Raw genomic sequence first — 12,170 nt, forward strand, 5'->3', positions numbered from 1 at the left:
AGAACATCTAGAATGATCTTGAGGAGTACAACTCTCTATTGGGTATATTGGGTTTTGAGCACCATAACACTCCTATGGTGCACATGCAACCGCTAAATGCTTGGATCTATGTTTTCTCTAATTATACATGCATTTTGTTTTTCCAAATCATTCTCCCTAACTAGCATACAACTGAAGCTATATAATAAAAACTTAGTTTGGATTCTTACCTCTTGAGTAGGGTAGAGTTCTTGACCTTTGAAAGCTTGAGCACCTTAAGTTTGATGCATGTATTGGTTCACAAACACCATATACAAGATGATGCTTGAGAGAATAGGTTAGAAAGCTCAAAATCGTGTATCAATCTCTTTCAATGATGGGGCAACCGATTTTGGCTCTAGGAGGCTCTATTTATAGTGTTGCACATGCTAGGGTTACACTTTGTAAGCCTTAATAACCCATGACTTTCCACATTCTCATGCTGCAAGGGTTTAACCTCCATAGACTATCCATGGATTAGTTTAGCCCATAATCATGGATCATTGGCTCACACTATTAGAATCATTGATTTACATAATTAATCCCTATATATTTAATTAGTCTCTTTTGACTACAAAATTAATTCCATATTAATTCTTGATCAATAATAATTAAATAATATGATTTCATTAATGTCACACCCCCGAACCAGACGGCAGAAACGTCTGAGGGCTTGCGTGACATTAATTGAATACCAGCACAATGAATACACATGAATCATAACATAAACGTCACCATGCATCAATATATTACAACTGAAATTGTTCACATCAAGTACATTCTTTTACATTACACATTCATAACATAACTAGTTCGAGTGTTTTTAACATAACATCTAACATTACTTCTTATAAATCTTCCGCTTACCTGTTACCCGAGAATACAAGTTATTTTGGAAAAACGTCAACATATGAAATGTTGGTGAGTTCATAAGCAATGTTGTGATAAAAATGATTTGTATATTTTGTAAAACCCAGAAAATCCAATATTTTCTGAAAAGACTTTTGTTTATCAAAGTGTGAGATCCATAAGTTGATGCATGAATGATTTTAAAATATATATATATATATATATATATATATATATATATGAAAGGTATTTTGTATTATAGTTATAATATTTCGAACGAGTAGTATTGAATTCCCCAGAAAACCCGATGTTTCCCGATGCTGAAATGTATTCGTGATTACTAATTTTTGTATTGTCTTAACGATTGAATACTAAATTAACCCGTATTGTATATCGTCCTAAGTATGTCTACTTTAATTTCGCGTAAGCCTTAAGAAATGAAGAGAAGGGGAGTATTATGTCGCACTATTATCGTAAGTTCCTTAGGCTGTCGTGGATGCGAAAGACACGATGGTCCAACTCTCATTTGATTACTGTGACCTTAATAGCTTTTCTAGCGGGACACTTTGGCCCAGTAGCGCACAAAGTTATTGAAAGTCTTTTTATAAAATATTGGGTCATTGAAGGCCCAATAACATATAAGTGTTATCCCTTTGGGCCCAAAGATCATGTTGGTAGGCTTGCAAGGCCCAACAAGCATAACTTGAAACTCATAAGCTCAAAGTTTTTAGATTTACTCATTGTAGTCATCACGTATCTATTGAAGTGTTTTGATTTAACGTTTGTTGTTTTGTATTGATTCAAGACCGAATCAATTTGTTTATAACGATATTTGGTATTGTAGGTGTATTTATTTTTCGTTTTGTCGCTAGCCGGATATCTTGTATTTTGTCTTAATGAATTAATTTGTTTAGAAGTATGACTTTGACCCCTTTCACTACCTTTCTTTGATAAAAATAACAATTTTAGTCCTTTATATAAAAGAATTTCATATTTAGTCCTTAAAAACATTTTCTTGACACTTTTGTATCATAAACTTGTTGAAAAGACATTTTTAACCCAAATTATATTTAGTAAACAGTTTTAGCCCTTCTAGAATGGTGCTTCTCGGTTAGAACCCCAAATTGCGCAACTTTTACAGTTTTGGCCCAAAATACTAAAAGTTTACATTTTGATCCTTTTTGGAGTTTAAAAGCATTTTTGACCTTAGAAATAGTTTTATTTCACTTCATGTCCCCTGTTTTATAGAATATTACAATTCAGCCCCTTAAAAACTTCAATTTTCGCAATTTTGGGCTTATTGGGACTAAAAGCCCATATTTACCCCAATAACTCAAAATTTTTCATTTTAAGTCCTTTGAAAATTCTAATATTTATAAAAATGATCTGAAAACTGTTTTGACTCTTTTGACCCTTAAGAAACCGTGAGGTGGAAGATTTTACCCCAAGTTTTGTATTTTTAACATTTTAAGCCAAAAATGAGTTTTATGTTAAAGTATGTTCCTCATAACCCTATAAGCTATTTTCATGACTTGATTAGTGTAAAATAACTTAGATTATGATTGTTACCTTTATTATGTCATAGATCTCGAATTATCACTGTTTTTGTTACATATTTACCTCAAAAACACATAACATCACACACATACATGCATAAAATCACACATAGCATACACATACACATAGATCTACAAATTTTCTTGTATTCTCCCCATAAAAAAATATGAAAATTGAAAATAGATGGGTATGAAACTCATCTTGAGTTGTAGTTTCGGTTTTGAAGAAGACTAGAAGAAGTTTGATGCAAATTCTCGGCTTTAGCAACCTTCCTTGGAAGATCTCAAACTTAGATGATTTCTTAAATGATGATTTTTGTGGAAGAATCTCTTTGAAAGCTTCTTAGATCTTGAAAATATGGAGAGGAGTGGAGAGAGTTTCCTTGAGAGAATTTTGAGTGAAGTGTGTGTGTGTGTGTGTGTTTGGGTTCGGCTGAGAGGAAGAAAGAGAGGAGAGAAGAGAGAGTGGTGATGGGATTGGTACATGGAAGCATGAGACTTTGTTTGGAAAACCTTCATGTAAAAATGAGGTGGCAATGAGGAAGTCAACTCTTCCTCTAGGTGGGCTTGGGTCGAGAATGGAGAAAGAAGAAAAGAAAATTTGGGCCTTGAATGCTTAAGTCCATTTTATGGTTAAGTTTGGTGATTTTTTGGCCCAATAAAAATCAAAGAATGATTTTTATGACCTATTATGGCTAATATAAATATGTTTTGGTCCAATAAGGCCCAATGAAGTTAATCTAGTTTATTTTGGGTTCATAATGCCCAAAAATGTTAAGTTTCATGTATATGGGTCCAATTAGGGCCCATTTGAGAGTTCTAGGTTCAAGATAGTTAAATTGGAAGCTCATTGGTCCATTAGCTCCAATAAGGAAGTCCTGCTTCAAAGTGAACTAAAATTGGAATTTCAAAGGTTTCCAATTCTTTGTTGACCATTTGTAGGGCTAGAATGAAGTATTTGATGGAGTTTTGTTGTTATAAAATAAGAATCATTCATGCTTTCATGTTATTGATTCATAGTTGTTATAAGTGTTGTGATTACAAGGCACCAAGATTTCTAGTTGTGACAATTAATATATTATATTTGTAATATATTAATAAATCATAAATAACCTTATTCTCAAAAGTCCATCGTATCAAATTGCACTGGTGAAGGCAACCCAAAAAGGACCATGCTACAATCTGGTCTAGTACATCCTAGTTATAGTTATGTGCTTAGACACCAAATCCAACAATCTCCCACTTGGATAAGTCTAATAACTTTAACTGCCAATGTAACCCTAGGATTCGACTTAGCAATCGTAAGCTTTCAAAATCCGTTGTCAACTCTCACCCAGTCAGTGACGCATCCTTTAGATAAGGGATCATATAAGCTTCTGTTCTCAAGATATTAGCTCGACAAATTCATAGAACAATGTCATACTTATTGTCCAACAGTTTTTTTCTCGATTTCCGATTTGTCTGACATTGAACATAACTGAACACATCCATTTAGTTCTAATTGGGCCCGACACATAGTCAAAACAGAATCATCGAGGGGCCTAAGATGTAGCTTTTAATCCTCATAGGATAAAAGGGAATATATAAACTTCGACATTCTATGCTTGTACTAACTAATCCTTAAATCATACACAGTAATACGTTCTATAACATCAAGTTATTGACGTATTTCGTATCATCAATGCACAACTAATTCATAGTCAACAACTCATAAATCTAGGTTTAAAGACTTATATGATATTATCGTCTCACGATCACTCATGATAAATTCCATGAAGTGATTCAAGTGAGTGCGGGCTAATCCAATACATAAATCTTATTTAGAAGTACTCATGAATGGTGTAGAAAACATGTTGTTATGCCTAACTCCTTAGACAAATATACAAGCCAACTCATGACAGTCTTCTTTCATACCTACTTCCAAAGTATGATCGACTGTGGATAGTTTGAATAATCTTGTTATTCGGGTAGTCAAAACATGCAAAGTGAAACATAAGAATAATACTAATCCTATATGGCCCCAAAACTTTTGGCATAAATAAAACACATTTTATTTAATCACCATATTGATTACTCATTATTAATTGTATAATGTTTTGATTTATCAACTAATACTTGAATTAAGACAATAGTTATCCCATGCTCCAAGCATGCACACTATGTTTACCTATGGTCATTACTTTGTGAAATAGATCAATTTGATTTCCAATTAAACTCATTTCACAATTCCAAATCTTCAAGTGTAAGAATACCAAATTCTTGCCACTATTAGAATGTGTTAGTTCTAAACTATTATGCAAAGATTCCTTTTGTATATTCCTTTGGAGATTGTTACAAGACAATTCCATGGAAATGAAGTCTCAATTTCAAATTACATTCCTTTGAACATCCTTCTTTGCATAAAAGTTTCTAACTTACTCATATCTTCTTGATATCCAACTCCCATTATGGTAACTTTTCCATAATTGCCATATGATTATCCATTCTTAACAGAATCCTATATGTTCAGAATTATATCAATATACTCCATTCATTACTATACTTCCAACTATCCATAAGCAACAAATCCTTAGCAAACCTTAGATTGTACTTGACGGTTGTTTAAACCACTTTAGTCATATTAAGTTCTAGTCCTTTTCCCTCTTAATGCCCTAGGCATTTGGAAAATTAGAACACATGAATATTATAGCATATGTAATCGACCCTATATCTAAAGCATATGGGATACGATTCATAATGTCTTACATAAAGACATGATACTTGATCGGCCTTTTGGTATAATATTTCTATTTGTCATGTTCTCACAATTTGAACTTTGAAGAGGGATGTCGTAATCATATTTGAATTTTGTGAATACAATTAACATTTCCATATATAGGATTTCCTTATGTCGAATCTTTTCAACATGACATATGTCTTTGACTAAATTTGATTAAAAATCTCAATCTAAGATTTTTATAATTGAAAATTAAGTATAAGTTCCTCTCCCTTAATTATAGAAAAACAAGTTTTTCAAACTCTGCAACTTTGTGAATTGAAAACTTTGTTTTCTATAATTAACATGGCTAACTTGCAACACTTACCATAATAATTATGTTCCCACTAGCATAATATTTATTATCTTACTAGCATAACGCTTATGCTCCCACTAGCTTTGACATGTATCCAAAATCAGCTGGACTTCTAGAAATCAATACTTGTTGACTTTCTTACCAAAGTTCAGATTTCTGATACGAGATTCTTTGATAAGCCTTTATCTAAGCTTCTGAAAGTCATACACCTTTCCTTAGATAGCTCACATGTGTGTTTAAACTATTTCAGAACTTACAACAATAAGTTCTGAATTTTTAGACCTTTTGCCACTTCTCACAATTCGAACTATGAAGAGGGCTGCCGTAGTCATAATCGAATTTGAGAATGAAAATATCACAAATGCTATCTACTTTGTGAAAACGTTTCCTCACAATCACTTTTATGAATTGGAGAGAAACCTTATGACACTTAGATTTAATGGTTTATGTGTTCCTATCCATATGAATTTGTCAAAACCATAATCATAAGACAAGGTTAGTGACAAATCCAAACTCATATGGACTTAACTTGTTCAATCTTAAATCCTTGCCCCCTGGCAGCACAAGGACCGACCATTGCTTCCAGGTTATAATGTAAACAATTGAGCACTCATAGAACTCACATGCACAATCAACTTTAACTGGAATGGGCTCAGAAACAAGAATATGTCAACACGATAGGTAAGGAACCTCAAGTCGTGGGCTAGTGATTAATAGTAGGTTTTATTCTTGATTAGTTCTTGAAACTTGTCAAGATCTTTAAGACTCCTACTGACGTCTTGACATAAAAGTCTCTCTCTATCAAGAAACATTACATGACAAACCAATATTCAAGAGTTAGTGCGATTTCTTATCAAGACAAACACTTTTGCCAATCGGTCATAGTTGATCTCTTTTTTATCCAAAACATGACAACTTACCAATTTCAAATGTACAAGAGTACAAAACATTTAACTCTACATTTACTGATAAGTCACCCAATATACAATCTTGGAGTATGACTGTAAGATTTGATTTTGGAATGAAGTATGATTCATCTTAATTGATTTAACCATTTTAGCAACTCCTGGTTCCTCTTCATAGCCAAAAAAATGTACTAAGATGTCCATATAGGATAAAATTGTGATATGGTTTTCATAATCATTAGGATGATCATAAAACACGATACTCAAGTACTCTCCTATCTTTTCAGATTGGAGAAACTTTTATCTTACTGTCGACTTTGATTGTTCTTATTCATTCTGCTATACATTGAGACCTTTTCAATGACTCATAATTATACTTATACTTGTAAGCATAACCATATTTACTAACTTTAGTAATCCATAACGAATAGTCTTATCGTTCTTTGTGGTGGACCTGACCAACGCACAACCAAGTGTACCCGATTCCCTAGTCCTTCACTTAACTCACATATACATGTGAACAAGCAATTAGTCTTAATTTCCCAAAGATGAAGGTTCTCGTTCATCATACAATACAAGTTGCATGATTCCATGTTTCTATCCAACTAAAACTTGGGTGATGAGAATCTTTCCTTATTTGTAAATTTAGACACTACCACAAACGAAAGAATCAAATCCACATTGCTAAAAATACATACCTCAATTTTCACATATGTCATTGCAAGGGAATATAACATAAGATAAAATCGAAATTTTTCTTTATTTATAAAAAAAAAGTGTGGAAAAGCTTTTCCTTACAATGCAATTACAAATGAAAACTATGTTATTACAAATTTCTAAGCAATCTATCATAACTCTTAAGCAGTAGCTCAAAAACCCGATCATCAAACCATGCGATCGATATCCATCTCTTCGCGATCAAATTCAGCTTTACTAATTTCTTTAAGCTTCCTTCTTTCTCTTTGATTCTACAAAACATCAAAATGTAACTTTACATCATGTAATAACAATCTATAAGTAGGAACTTAATAGAGATACATATTGGACTTACCTAAAGCAGATTCAAACTTTTTGACCTGACCATTCTTATAATCCTTCAGGTAGACACGACAGCTTTGCAACCAATGCCCCTTCTCTTTGCAATAGAAATATATGGACTCTTTGGGAATGGTACACGGGACAATCTCAGACTTAGCCTTTCCCTTTCCGTTGGAAAGAGAAATCTTTTCTGGACTTCTAATGTGTCCATTGTCAATGTCCGTGGAAGTTTGGGAAGTAGATCTTCTAATCCAATTTTCTTTACCAGTGCGCCAAATCATTGCTGATTCAGTAGCAATAGCAAACACCTAAGATCAATAAGGGCCACGTCGCAGTTTGTCATATAGTAATCTTTAACAAACTGACTATACGACTCTGGAAGTGACTGAAGAACCAAGTCAACAACCAACTTCCTCAACACAACGAATCCTAACATTCCCAGCCTGTCAATGTGTGACTTCATCTCCAAGACATGTGTACACACAAACCCTCCATCTTTGTGTTTGCTAGCCAACAGGGCTTGAGTGACCTTGAACTTTTCAAGTCTTTGAACTTGTGGGTTAGGGAGAATAATTGGAGGATGTGGAGGAAGTGAAGTATGATATTATGGAATATCGTCTTCATTTGGAAAGCTTTCTCCAATAGATTCGGGAAGACGATAGTTGTCTGACCTTAACATCTATAAAGGGAGAAATTCAAGTTAGTTGATTTAAGTCCTTAATATAATACCCAAAACAAAATATTAATGCTAGGACCCAACATAATATTTTACAATTGCGAAGAGGGATTCCGTAATCCAATTGTAAAATATTTTAAGGTAGGTAAATGACAATTTACCAATTTCCACCATGAAAACCGAAATAGATTATTAAGTTTATTTGGTTTGAAATTCCTAGATCATTGAGATTCATTTAAATTTTCAATGGCATGTTTAAATCTCGATTGTGCCCTTCAAGTTTGTGATTGGGATGTCGAGGATCAGAATCAAGGTGTAAATAACCATGCAAACTAGCTTGGTACATCCAATGTTACAGACCACCTAATTAATGTGCTGGTTAACCACACACCCTCCATTGATCTATGATTAACATCAAGTTACCCTTTGCCACAAATTTTTAGTTCCGGATTAGTGTCTTGGTTAACCAGACACGCTCCATTAATGACTTAACAAAGGTGCAAAGTGTAATTTCATGGATTAGCGCCATTTTTACATTTTTCCCAAAGTAACTAAGATTTGGGAATTTAATAAAATGTTTAATTACTTTATATTTATCATTATACTTTTAATGAGGGGGAATTAATGTCCTATCATACCTGTTTGGCTAACGACCCCCCACCAGTCAAGGAAGCGGTGGATGAGAGTGGACACCCATGAAACTGTCATTTTATAGGCAGTAACCTTATACTCCCTTTATAGGCCCTCTTCGTGTCTGATGCCTACTAACGGTAAGACTGACTTGTCTTATACACATATATAAGTATCAACTTTTAATATTATAAAGTATATGGGTTGAATTATAAACTTTTAAAATTCAAATATTTTGTATTTAAATGTTTCAAAAGTGAGACTTTACAAATTTCAAAACTTGAGGAAAAGTTTTGAAACTTGTCACAACTCTTCAATTCTATAACTTATGAGTTAATGTTGGTTTTATGAAAAGACTCTAGATTTTCCAAAACTTGAGGACAGGTTACGGAGTTCATAAAAAATCATTTATGATAAGACTTTTCATGTTCCATAACTTGAGTATAAGTTATGGAACTCATTAAAACATCTAGAATAATTCAAACAAGGAAAAATTATCAGATAATATTCTATTGATCTACTCTAACTCATATAGCAAGGCAATTCATATCAAATAATACAAAATAATTAACCTATTATCTTAACATTTGACAATTGTCTTGTCATTTCCATAAATTATAAGTTTAATGTCATTTTAATGTATGAGACTTTTCATTTTCCATAACTTGTGGACAAGTTATGGAGGTCATTAAAATTCATTAAGATCAACATTTTAACAACTAAAATTATCATATAATCTATGATCTAACTAAACTCATAATCAAGATAATTTCAAGTCAACAATTTGAAAGCAATTTTGTTTACAATATAAAAACAATAGTTATTTTAAAACTTTGACAATTATCTTGCGGTTGGATGAGTACAAGTACTACCATATCATAAAAAACATTTCCAATGATCCAAAATAGTTTGTGGTAGAGTTCCCAATCCAAACCAGGAGAAGAAACTTGAAATTCTACACACGAGGCCACCAACTCGTCGAGTACATGAACTGGACTCGCCGAGTTGGCATGTTTCTGAGTGGACTCGGAGAGTCAGCCAGTGGACTCGGCGAGTGCATAAGTCAAATGCAAAAATTAGACTTTTTTAGCTTTGAAAAACTAGTAAGCATTACATATATATATATATATATATATATATATATATATATATATATATATATATATATATATGATAGAAAACAATCTTAGGCTTTGATACCACTGTTGGGTTTTGAGCACTATAACACTCCTATGGGCACATGCAACCCTTAAATTCTTTGGATCTATGTTTTCTCTAATTATACATGCATTTTGTTTTTCCAAAACATTCTCCTTAGCTAGCATACAATTGAAACTACATAATAAAAATTAGTTTGGATGCCTACCTCTGGAGTAGGGTAAAGTTCTTGACCTTTGAAAGCTTGAGCACCGCAAGTGTGATGCCTCTATTGGTTCACAAACAACATATGAAAGAGGAGGCTTGAGAGAATAGGTTAGCAAGATCAAAATCATTTACCACTCTCTTTGAATGATGGGGCAACCGATTTTGGCTCTAGGGGGCTCTATTTATATTGTTTCACATGCTAGGGTTACACTTTGTATACCCTAATAACCCATGATTTTCCACATTCTCATGCTCCATGGGTTTAACCTCCATAGACTATCCATGGGTTAGTTTAACCCATAATCCTGGATCATTGGCCCACACTATTAGAATCGTTGATTTACAGAATCAATCCCCATATATTTAATTAGTCTCTTTTGACCACAAAATTAATTCCAAATTAATTCTTGATAAATACTAATTAATTAATATGATTTCATTAATATATTATACTTGTAATATATTAATAAATCATAAATAACCTTATTCTCAAAAGTCGATCCTATCAAATTTCACTGGTGAAGGCAACCCAAAAATGACCATGCTACAATCGGGTCAAGTACTGTCACACCCCGAAACAGAAGGCGAAAACGTTTCCGAGGCGGACTCCACGTTGAGTATCAAATCCAATGCACATAGTAAGTAAAGTAAACAACCATTACATTACATATAAAAGTTTACATTTGTTTGAAAGTAACGTTGTACAAGTGTGATACATAGTATATACGAAGAAAAGTAAGACGTGTCTTCTACGCACTCCGTCTTCGCCAAAAGGAATCATCGGGTACCTGTCTAATGCGGACCTGAGAATACAAGCAGTTTGAAAATCAGCATAACGCTGGTGAGTTCTTAAGCGGTTTTGTTTTCTGAAAATGTATTTGTTCCCTTTTTGTTTCTGAAAAGTTACGCACCAAGAAACTCCCATATTTTCTTAAAAGTTGGTTACTAATCCGAAATCTAATGTAAAAGATCTACACTGAAAAGATGGTTACTCTTGTGAATTGTAAAGTTTAGTTATCTGGTTTATTACACGAATCTGGTTATGTACAATGTTCCCCAAGAAAATCCCATATTTTCTTGAAAGTTGGTTACCAATCCGAAATGTGAAAGATGTATACTGAAAACCTGGTTGTCCTTGTGAAATGTATTAGTTTTAACACGTATATAAAACTAACATGTACAAAGTAAACTAGTTACTAAATCCATTATTACTAACAAGTAAATCTCTGTTATCCAAATTGCGAGTTCCATAACCATACGATAGACTAGATATGGCAATAAGTAGTCCATATCACCTTATGACTTTCGTCACCCTTGAACCATTCGATTCGGCTGTAGCTAGCAGCCAGGTGTGGGGTAGTCAGCCCCGTATAGATCTATCATTACTAGAAAAACAGCCTTTTACGACGCTCATTGCGCGTCGTAAAACGCTCAGACGACGCACATTTACGACACGCATTTACGATGTGCGGTGATGACACACAATGCGTATCAAGGAAGGCTCTGTCATAAAGGAAGACGACACACATTTGCATGTCGTAACCTTACGACGCGCGTGTTTATGACACGTAATGCGTATCAAGGAAGCCCTTCTCAAGAAAGGCCATGTCATAAATGAAGATGACACACATTTTTGCGTATCATAATTTTAATTGTTAAAAAAAATATTATTTACAGATTTACTGATTTTCAAATTAAATTTGCATTTAGTGTCTCATAACAGAAAATAAAATACCATACACAAAAAATACAATTCATTGCATAAAATTTATTGTCATACAAATAACAAACTTTATTTCATATTGATACATATGATTACATTCTAATTGTACATTGTTATTAAGAGGTATTCCCTAACTATATAACTAATACTACATTGCTATAAAGGGGCACCTTCTTGTTTCACATATCATGTCAAAAAAATCCTCCATATCATTAGTTTGTCATGACCTGGTGTACTGTACTGGGCTGTTGTCCACCGGAAAGAGCATCCCAGACTCCATCACTTGAAATTACAAGCCGCCTACCAGCAGAAGATGGCTGAAGATCATGAATAGATAAA

This window comes from Lactuca serriola, chromosome 4 (assembly GCF_051521515.1).
Source record: "Lactuca serriola cultivar US96UC23 chromosome 4, Lser_US96UC23_V15, whole genome shotgun sequence".
Taxonomy (NCBI): Eukaryota; Viridiplantae; Streptophyta; class Magnoliopsida; order Asterales; family Asteraceae; genus Lactuca; species Lactuca serriola.